The sequence below is a fragment of the Mus caroli genome, unplaced genomic scaffold, assembly GCF_978045245.1.
Source record: "Mus caroli unplaced genomic scaffold, Mus_caroli_1 scaffold_4, whole genome shotgun sequence".
In the NCBI taxonomy this organism is placed as follows: domain Eukaryota; kingdom Metazoa; phylum Chordata; class Mammalia; order Rodentia; family Muridae; genus Mus; species Mus caroli.
Window position 1 is genome coordinate 126,620,404 of NW_028227259.1, and position 10,094 is coordinate 126,630,497.

At 46.3% G+C, this 10,094-nt stretch overlaps 1 pseudogene; it reads left to right on the forward strand.

Annotated features, from left to right (window-relative positions):
* Positions 1-1,072: 1,072 nt before the first annotated feature.
* Positions 1,073-10,094, forward strand: LOC147005351 (10 kDa heat shock protein, mitochondrial pseudogene; annotated as a pseudogene).

A 10,094-nucleotide genomic window follows, 5' to 3' on the forward strand; every position in this document is an offset into this window, starting at 1 on the left:
CAAATTCCCAGTGTGCAAGATAGGTCTTACACAGGGTCCTCCTCTTAGACTCTTCGCCCAGAGGAACCCTGGCCTGACCCTATGTCGTTTTTCCTGGGAGAAGGAAACTTGGACATATAACCTTCATATAGATGACACGCCCTCCTGGAAGAGGTTTTAACAGCCGCTTTGCCCCTTCCACTGCAGTGCTTAGCCTCGCAACTCTCCTTGGGCTGCTGAAGCGCACTCACTCTGTCCCGTGCAATGAGACTAGCCTCGTGGGATGCAAGAGCTGAGTGGCCAGCGACCTTTTACTATACATACTGGGTCCAAGTTCGGCTCCACACTTCTCTAGAAGGTCCCCATCCAAGCCTCATAAGATATGGTAATAATATCTTTCTTTCTTTCCTGACAAATCTTGAAATTTTGAATGCCCTGTGAGTATTGGCCACGCTCAACCACCGGGACAATCCTATTCAATCCACCCTGCCTCCCACAATCCCTTTCTTCGTTTTTCCTGTCTTCATTCTGAGGTAATTCCAGGTTTCTGCAGCCTCAAGCAATTTCGCAATCAATGCTGGTTATTCTTAATATCCTCTCTCTCATAGGCAGCAATCCTATTTTAGCAACAAATAAAACAGCATCATTTAAAGGCGTTCATACGTAGCCATCATCTCAAGCACTTGTACACGTTCCCGCAGGAGCGACACCACCTTTTTAAACAGGCAAGATCCTATCATAAGTATCAAAAGAAGCATCACAACTGGTCCCACGAGTGTGGAAATCAAAGTTGTCATCCAGGGGGACTGACTGAACCAGCCCTCAAACCATCCTTTATCGGCATCAAAGATTTTTTGTCTCTGTGCAAGGCGAGTTCTCAATTTCGCCATGCTGTATCGCACTAATCCGGTCTTATCGACCCAGAAACAGCATTCTTCTTTTAGGGCGGCACACTTCCAAAGAGGATAAACTCGTCTCTAAATTAGTAATTGATTTTTCAATTTCCTTTATATCCTCATGCATAGCTTGTTGCAAAATTTTAAGCTGATGAATATTATTAAGCGCTACCGCCCCTGTGCCTATACCAGCAGTGATGCCGCCTGTGGCCAGGCCTCCCAATAACACCGCTAAGGTAATAGAGGCGGGATCTCTCTTAAGACGTCGGGGGCCGGCATTCTCATAGGCTTCCACAACATGACTTATGGGATGATAAATAATCCTAGGTCATAGGGTTACCATAACACAAAAAATACTGGTAAAATTTAAGGTAGCAAGGGAAACGCAGGGGGTAAGGCCAGCACTACAGGCCCAATAAGTCCCTTCTGGTGGGACAAGATAGCCAGAGGACTGGGAATGAGATGATATATTTGTATAACTTCTACTTATAGAAAAAATGGCGACCGGATCATAACCAGTACGGTACAATCTCAGACCCCAACTTTTTGGGCCATCCCAGTTAGCTTTCTTTCCTGCCTCAGTAAAGGTAATCACCAATGGATTACATCGGCCCCCAGGGGTGGCTCCGATATGGCTAGTTTTTAAAGAATCATAGCAGGGGCCACAATCAACCCTCCTTCCATCCTTCGTGCATTTCCATTTTCCTCTCCCCCCATAAGTATAGCCAGGTGTATTTCCTCTCTTAACAGTAATGAAATCCCATGTAGATGAGGGATTCCAATAGGCATGCCCCGTGGTCTCACACCCCCATACTTTACTATAGCCCTCTGCCGGACCCCCACAATGAGGTGACACCTTATGACCAGGGCAAACATAGATGTCAAATTCTCTGGTAAATTCTCTTTGATTAATATATTGGCATCCATAATCTCCAGATGGATCATGATCAGAGGGATCCCATTCATTACCAACCAGATCACACAAATCTACATTGGAAAAGCCTCTTTTAGGGCACCCTGCAAAACAGTCTTATTAGCAACAACTCCTGTTAACAAATTAGAACTAGTCCAAGTCACATTATAGATCTGATGTGGGTTACTCCCTGATCTTTGAGTTCCTCCCAGTGTCATCATTTCCAGAAGTAGGATCATCCATGTCCAGCTCCTTCGCAATGGGTTCTTCTTCCGCCTGATGGATTGTTCTCGTAAGGCGGGCAGGGATCCAAAAAGGGTTGGCTTCATCCTGTGGAAAGACACATACGGCTCCCCTGGATCTGATCAATATGGGATCCGGGCCCTTCCATTTGTTATTCAAAACATCTTTCCATTTAACCCTTTCTTTGGGCCTATCTGGCTCTGAGTAATGACGTTCAGCCGCAGTATGGCCATGAGAATCAAGATTTAAAAAATTGAATGTAAAAAGTGCTGTAGACACAGACACTCTTGGTACTCGGGGTAGAGCCTCCTCGACTCCCCCTTTCTGTTTTATTAGATGGAAGTCCAGTCAGGTGGGTCACATCCATCTGACGGCAGAACTGTTGGAATTTTTGAGATGTATAAGCTGGACCATTATCAGTCTTAAGGAGTTTGGGTTTCCCCCAAGCACTCCATGCCTCAAAGCAATGTTGAATCACATGTGAGGCCTTTTCTCCAGTTAGGGGAGAAGCAGACATGATACCCGAGCACGTGTCAATGGACACGTGGAGGTACTGAAGTTTGCCAAAGGAGGGGACATGGGTAACGTCCGTCTGCCAGACCTGTAGGGGTCGAATGCCACGTGGGTTAATTCCTACGTGGGGGACTGGCAGAAACTCACAACAGTTTTGACACTGAATGACAATGTCATGGGCCTCCTTTCTTGTCAAGGAGAAGCGACGACGCAGAGTTTCAGCCGTCACATGAAATTTGTTGTGAAACCTCCTGGCAGTTTCTATTGGAGACGATAAGGCTGCAGCCACCATTTTTGTAGCTTTGTCTGCCATATCATTTCCCTGAGCCATGGGCCCAGGCAGGCCCGAGTGGGCCCTGACATGAGTAATATAGACTGGAAATTTTCTGGCTAACAGGACTAGCTGTATTTGCTGAAAAATATGGGCAACCTTGCTAGATGACCTAATCACCCCAGCCACTTCTAAAAGATTTACAGCATTAACCACATAATGAGAGTCAGACACAATATTAAGGGCTCCTGAAAAGGTTTTTAAAACCTCCAGGACCACAAGACACTCCACTACTTGAGGAGAATTCTCACCAAACTGTTTAGAGGTGAACTCCCCCTTGTGGACATAGGCACCTATGCCGGTTTTTGACCAATCAGTATATACCACGGCCCCATCTTCAAGTGGGGATTTAGATGTCACACGTGGAAACACAACAGGCTGATTCTGGGCAAACTGTAAGATGGGATGCTTGGGATAATGATTATCTATCTGTCCTTCAAAGGAGGTAACCAAGACTGCCCAGTCATTGGAGGTGGCTGCCAGAGTTTGAACTTGTACAGCGGTGTAAGGCACAATTAGGGTATCTGGGTTTTTTCCAAAGTGGGTAATAGCTGCTTTCAGGCCCCTAAGGGCAAGCTGTGCAACTGCATTAGGATACCATTCTATTATTTTAGCAGGGGAAGCATTTGGGTGAACCCACAGTAGAGGTCCACCCTGCCATAAAACTGATGTCGGCAATTGGGTTGTCTTAAAAACACACAAATCAAAAGGTTGAGTATCATTAATGCGATGCAATTGGGCCTCCTGCAAAGCCCCCTCAACTGCTCGCAACGCCTGGTCAGCAGCTGGAGTAAGGGCTCTAGGGGAGGAAATATGAGAATCCCCTTCCAATATTTCAAATAAAGGTTTCAACTCTGCCGAGGGGATTTTCAAAAAGGGTCTAAGCCAATTAATATCTCCCAGCAACTTTTGAAAATCATTTAAAGTATGAAGATGGTCCCTCCGTATTTCTATTTTCTGGGGTGCAATCCTGTCTGGGGTAATTATCGACCCTAGAAACTGTCCTGTATCAGAAACCTGCACCTTTTCTGCAGCTATTTGCAAACCCCACCGTTGAAGAGTGTCCAACAAACAGGGGTATGCCCTTTTTAATAGGCTCAGGTCTTTGTGACACAAAAGAACATCATCCATATAATGTATTAAAATTAAAGAAGGAAATTGTTCCTTTATTGGGCTAAGAGCCCTTTGTAGATAATGCTGACACATGGTGGGACTATTGGACATGCCCTGGGGCAAAACTTTCCATTGATATCTTCTATCTGGTTCCATATGATTGAATGAGGGAACTGTGAAGGCAAAACGAGGCCTATCCTTAGGGCATAATGGTATAAAAAAAAAAGCAATCCTTAATATCTATAATAATTAAATTCCATTTTCGCGGCAGGGCAGATAACGCCGGCAAACCACGTTGCACGGGGCCAAATAACTTCATTTGTGCATTAATGGCCCTTAAATCATGAAGCAACCTCCATTTTCCAGATTTCTTTTTAATAACAAATATGGGAGTATTCCAAGGAGAGACAGACGACTCGATGTGTCCTAAATTTAACTGTTCTTTTATTAATTGTGTTACTGCCTCTAATTTTTCAGAGGATAAAGGCCACCGAGGAACCCACACCGGGTCCTCTGTTTTCCATGGTATAGGTTGTGCTATCTCAGCGGCCCCTAGGAAAAACCCAGTCCCTGTTTTCTATAATTTTCCTTTGGTGCAATAGGCGTTATTCGTCCCTGTCCTTGTGCACCCAGTCCCTCCCCATCTCTATAACCCATCTTGGTCATGATATACTTTGCTCTATCTGAATAGTTGCCTTCTAAGGAAACTGTCTCATTAGACAAGACGAGACTCATGTGCTGCATGATATCCCTTCCCCAGAGGTTAACCGGGAGCGGGAGCACATAGGGTACAAATTTTCCCTGCTGACCTTCGGGGGATCTCCAGGTTAAAGCAACAGAACTTATAGTGGGACAGGATTGGTATCCCAGACCTTGTAACGAATGAGATGATTCTGTGGTGGGCCAAGTTTTGGGCCACCAATGTGTGGAAATTATACTTTTGTCTGCTCCGGTATCTAGAATGCCCTCGAATTCTTTCCCATTTATCTTAAGGTGGAGCTTAGGTCTGCTATTTAACGATACCACTAAGTAGGCCGAGTCACTTCCGGAGGAACCCATTTTCTTCACATCCTGTCCCACAGGCTCCTCTCTGGCGTTATCAGGGAGGAGCAATAGCTGGGCAATCCTGTCCCCTTTGTTAATAGAGAAGACGCCCCGAGGGCTGGAACATAGGACTTGAATCTCAGGAGAGTGTTGGCGATCCACCACTCCTGGGTGTACCACCAAGCCTTGTAAGGTGAGCGAACCTCGACCAAGAATAAGGCCCATGGTCCCCGGGGGCAAAGATAATACAGACTCCACCTGGACCGGTTGAATGTTCATTTGGGGCATTAGTAGGAAGTCGGTGGCGGCACGCAGGTCCACCCTTGAGGGTCTTCCTGGGCCTCCTCTCTGGTTGCTTCCTGGGTCCTGACAAATCGGTTCCCATATCTTTGGGGGCCCTGGGACCGGGGGCCTGGTTTCCCGTTTTTTGTTACACGAGGAAACTCCTTAGTATCATTAGCCTCCTGTGATGCAAGTAGCCTGCCATTGATATCTCTGACAGACCGACATTGATCTGCCCTATGATAACCCTTACCGCACTTGGTGCATAGGGTAAGGACCCTCCTCTCACGAGGAGGGGCCCTGCAGTCTCTTTTGAGATGGCCAGGCTTGCCACAATTATAACATGTTTTATGTCCCTTTTGTCCTGTTGCTTGCTTTTGTGACTGACTGAAGAATTGCAGCCGCCAGGCCTGCATTAGTAAGGGGTCCCCCCAACTCACAGCAAACTCTAAGCCAATCCTGCAAGCCTTTGCTCTTTCTAGGGGCGATAGCTGCTCGGCACTCCTGTGTGGCTTGTTCAAAAATTAACTGTTCTATTAAGGGGTTTGCGGCCTCAGAGTCCCCAAAAATTCTCTCAGCCGCTTCTGTCATCCTTGCCACAAAATTGGAGAAGGGCTCTTGGGGGCCCTGAATAATTTTTGATAATTGTTGATTGGCCTCACCCTTGCTTGATAGAGCTTTCCATGCCCTAATAGCAGAATGTGCAACTTGCGCATAAGCTCCCCATGCATAGTTGTTTTGATCAGCCGCATACAGGCCCTGCCCTGTTAACAGGTCGAAGGTCCAATCGCGTTGTTCCAGGGTGAGTGCTGCCGCATTAAACCTAGCTAGATTTTGGGCTGCCTCATGCCATAGGGCTTTCCATTCCATATACTGTCCCATGGTTGGTAAAACAGCTTTGGTAATCATCTGCCAATCTGAAGGAGTGAGCGGATTTATGGCCACTCTATCTAGTTGCATCAATGTAAAGCTCCCCGTCACCCCATATTTCCTTACCGACTCCGCAAGTTCCTTAATTTGATTGTATTCTATGGGTGCATAAACCCTACCTCCTTCCCCATTATCGAAAACGGGGAAGGCTTGTGTCACTTTATGGCGGGTTTTTTCAGAAAGAAGTGAAGAAGATGCGGGTCGTGCCCCATAAGGGGGTGGGGCAGTAGGGGTAAGCTGCATGCATTGTTGGAGTGGGGGCTGTTTTTTATTTTTATACCTTGGGATCCTTTCATCAGGGTGATATCTCTCTTCTTCATATCTAGCTGCAGCTTCCTCTAAGTCCTCTTCCTCAGAGGAGTCAAGTTCATCGCTCGAACTTGAGCTAATTTTCAGTTCTTGAAGTTCCCTTACTGGGTAGATACTCTCCCCTTTTTTCTTATCATCATTAGAAGGGTGATCCAACCTTATAGGTTGATCAGGCTTCTCTCCCCCTTTTTTACCTTTTCCGGGGGGTCCCTTTTCTCTTTTCTTGGATATCCCTTTTGTATGTGCTCGAACACCCAACCTCTCACTCCGCTCGGTTTCTGACATGCTATCTTGGACTGATTCTAACGCGTGCTGGCCTTCCTGTCTTACTGGACTGCAGGTTTCATCCTCTAGACAGTTATTAACCATCTTCCAAATGGCCTTGGTCCCAGGGCGAAGATCGTTCTCTAACAGTTTTCTATCTAGATCTTTTCCCAATTTTTTCCACGAGGCGCGGGAAAGTGATCCGGAGCAGGCGTACCATGGCGCCACACGGTCAACTTCCTTCACAAAATTTTTAAGTGTGCGGGGTGCAATCTTAATGTCCCTTTGTTTAAGAAGGTTATCAAGGGCTTGAACCACAGATTGGGACGAACCCATTGTGGATGGTGCCTGCGGTTTATCTACACCCGACTTATGTAGCACGGCAGATTTCTACCTCCTCGCGGCTTATCTACGTCCGTCTGACAGGAGATCTGACAGGAGATCAACGGCCGAAATGTCAACGGATACAACACCAGGAAGAAAAGGAAGAAGACTCCGATCACTAACACCGCCGCCTCGGGCAAACCCTCCCAAGGTGGAGACAGTTGAAGACCAAGATTAGAAAAAAATCCGACACACCTCTCCGGGCGGAGTCCACTGCAGTTCTGAATCCACCTCAACGCTGAGGGGTCTCCAGTGGTGCGAACGATGTCTCGAAATCCCGGGTTTTCGGCACCACTTCTTGCGCGCGTCCAACTCGACCAGCAAGAACGACACGGCACACAAGTAGGATCCTTCTGCAGCCAAGCTTTAATGCATCTTGAGAGGGAGAGCATAAGCTTACACACAGATGTGAAGACTCTGAGGAACCCAGCCCTGTGCCTTATATAGAATTTTTGTCCCGCCTCTGACGTGGCGCATCCTCACAGGGCCATTTCCAAACGGACCAGATAACGTACTTAACGGATGTATGTCCTCGCGGACAGGGACTATCCAGAGACATGTGCAGTAAGCCTTTTTACTTGTTCAAACACCCAGCTCATGTGCCATCTTGTAATGGCGAATGTGGGAGCGGCTTTCCACATTGTACTACTGCTATATTTATTGTTGAATTATAAGGGCTCTTTATATATTCTGGCCGCTTGACTCTCTCATGTCATTTGCAAAGCCTTTCTCACATTTTGTGGATTTTGCTCGTAGGGTCCTGTTGAGCTCAGTAGTTTTGAACTTTGGTTCAAGTTCCATTTGTCTTGTTTCTCTAGTTACTTGTGCTGAATTTTTAAAGATTTACTTATTTATTTTATGTATATAAATACACTATTGCTCTCTTCATACATGCCAGAAAGATCCCATTACAGATGGTTATGAGCCACCATGTGGTTGCTGAGAATTGAACTCAGGACCTCTGGAAGAGCAGTTGGTGCTCCTAAATACTGAGCCATCTCTCCAGCCACACACACACACACACACACACACACACATATATGAGGGAAGTGCATGTGGATACAGTTGCCTGGGGAAACCAGAAGATGGCATCCACCTGCTGGAGATGGAGTTATAATGGTTGAGCTGATTATAGGCAATGGGAACTGAACTTGGGTTCTCTGCAAGAGCAATGAGCTCTCTTGGGTTGAGCCATCCCTCTATCCCCACATTGTGTTAGTGTTTGTATGTGAAGAGAGGTAAGATACTTTGTCCTCTGTGTGTGACTAATTATCTCAGCAGCATTCATCAAAATGACTTTATTAAATGATCTTGGTTTCCTTATCAAAAATCAGTTGACCAAAGCCTGGTATGATGGTCCAACGACCTTTTATCTCAGCACCCAGAGGCAGAGTGGATTTTTGAATTACAGGTTAGCCTGGTCTACATAGCAAGCTCCAGGCCAGCCAGGGCTACATAGAGAGACCCTGTTTCAAAATCAGTTGAGCATAAATGTATAGCTTTAAGCCGGGCGTAGTGGCCCACACCTTTAATCCCAGCACTCGGGAGGCAGAGGCAGGCGGATTTCTGAATTCGAGGCCAGCCTGGTCTACAGAGTGAGTTCCAGGACAGCCAGGGCTATACAGAGAAACCCTGTCTCGAAAAACCAAAAAACAACAACAACAACAAAATAAATGTATAGCTTTATTTCAAGAGTCTAGATCGCTGACTCATGTAATGTTGAAATCAATTCTGTATTTGACCAATTTAAGCCAGCAGAGGGGTACACACCTGTAACCCCAGCACCCAGGAGTGTAAGGCAGGAGGACTATAAATTTGAAGCCAATCTAGACTTATAGAGTGGGTTCCAGCCCCTCCTAGGCACCATAACAAGACCCTGTCTTAAGAAAAAGAGAAGGTTGATCAGTTTTATCATTTGGAAGGTTTTCTTGGTGAGACAACTTGATGGGGAACAGATCTGCTACACAAAAGCCTAAATTTAGTCTTCAAAACCATTGCCAGAAGGAGAACCAACCCCCAATGTTGTCCCCTGACTGCTGTCACAGGTCACATCCCCACCTTCCACAGTAATAGATACTACACACACACACACACACACACACACACACACACACACACACACACCCCTGGTTGTCCTGAAACTCAGAGATTCCCAGATAATCTTAAGAAAAGAGACTGGGCTTTTCACGTGTCCCGAGCCGGCCCGCAGGACTCTCCTTGCAGCAGTGGCCCGAGTTCAGAGTCCGGAGCTGCGGCGGTGGCGGTGAAGGTGAGAGTCATGGCTAGACAAGCTTTTTTTTTTTTTTTTTTTTTTTTTTTTTTTTTTTTTTTGGTTTTTCGAGGCAGGGTTTCTCTGTGTAGCCTTGGCTGTCCTGGAACTCACTCTGTAGACCAGGCTGGCCTCGAACTCAGAAATCCGCCTGCCTCTGCCTCCCGAGTGCTGGGATTAAAGGCGTGCGCCACCACGCCCGGCTAGACAAGCTTTTAGGAAGTTTCTTCTGCTCTTTGACAGAGTATTGGTTGAAAGGAGTGCTGCCGAAACTGTAACCAAAGGTGGCATTATGCTTCCAGAAAAGTCTCAAGGAAAAGTGTTGCAAGCAACAGTCGTGGCTGTGGGGTCGGGCGGGAAAGGAAAGAGTGGAGAGATTGAGCCTGTGAGTGTGAGAGTTGGAGATAAAGTTCTTCTCCCAGAATATGGAGGCACCAAAGTAGTTCTAGACGACAAGGATTATTTCTTAGAGATGGTGACATTCTTGGAAAGTATGTTGACTGAAATCACTGTTGAAATGGTGTCACGTGAAGCTGCCATTCCACTGATGTCTGAACTATTTCATCATGTAAATAATTTCCATGCCTCCCTTTTATAATAAACGGATGATGCCTAAACTGACAA